Below are 794 nucleotides of genomic sequence, written 5' to 3' on the forward strand. Positions count from 1 at the left end.
AGTTGAATTAATTTAATTAATTCATATATTTTTCTGTAACAAAAATAATTAACTATTAACCAAATAAGCTATGCCAATGAAAAGATTGGTAGTTTTGGGAGAGTTATAAAATTCTCCCACTACTTCGACTCGAATAACAAAAGAAAGAATTTTTTTTGTAAAGTAAAATTAAGGTCTTTGCTTTTACTTATAGCATTGTTTCTTTTAAGTAAAATAAAGAACTAAAAAAATAAGAAAAGAAAAGTACGATTTTTTTCAATCAATTCGAAAGTCGAGTAAATAGAATATATGAATTTATCTCTAATCCTCACATTCCATTGATTTAGAAATGGATATTTGCAAATCAGATAATATCTAAAATAGAAAAATCGAGTCCCTATGCGTAGAATGGAAACCCTTTTCTTTTTTCTCACGCCGATCTTGGTCAAAAGTTTTAAGGCCTGTGCTGAAACTAGAATAAACTTTTTTTATGTCGTGCATGGCACAATACGATTCTATCTTTTGCTTCATCAGAAAAAATCTGGGACGGAAGGATTCGAACCTCCGGGTAACGGGACCAAAACCCGCTGCCTTACCACTTGGCCACGCCCCATTTCGTTTTATGCAACACTAATAAACACTATTATTTTAATATATTATTCATCAATCCCACTTCAATTACCTAAAAAATGAGGGATATTTTCTTGCTAGGATTCTAGACATGCGGATAATATAGAATCCAAAAAATGCATTGATCATTACATGGAATTATATTAAGATATTATATGAAATTCGAATTTCTTCCATTCTCATTT

General features: G+C 30.2%; 1 non-coding gene across 1 annotated transcript; it reads right to left on the reverse strand.

The window, feature by feature from the left end:
- Positions 1-520: 520 nt before the first annotated feature.
- On the reverse strand, positions 521-592 carry TRNAQ-UUG. Its single transcript has one exon. It is a non-coding gene; the product is annotated as a tRNA-Gln (tRNA).
- Positions 593-794: the final 202 nt, after the last annotated feature.

The sequence above is a fragment of the Setaria italica genome, chromosome IV, assembly GCF_000263155.2.
Source record: "Setaria italica strain Yugu1 chromosome IV, Setaria_italica_v2.0, whole genome shotgun sequence".
Taxonomy (NCBI): Eukaryota; Viridiplantae; Streptophyta; class Magnoliopsida; order Poales; family Poaceae; genus Setaria; species Setaria italica.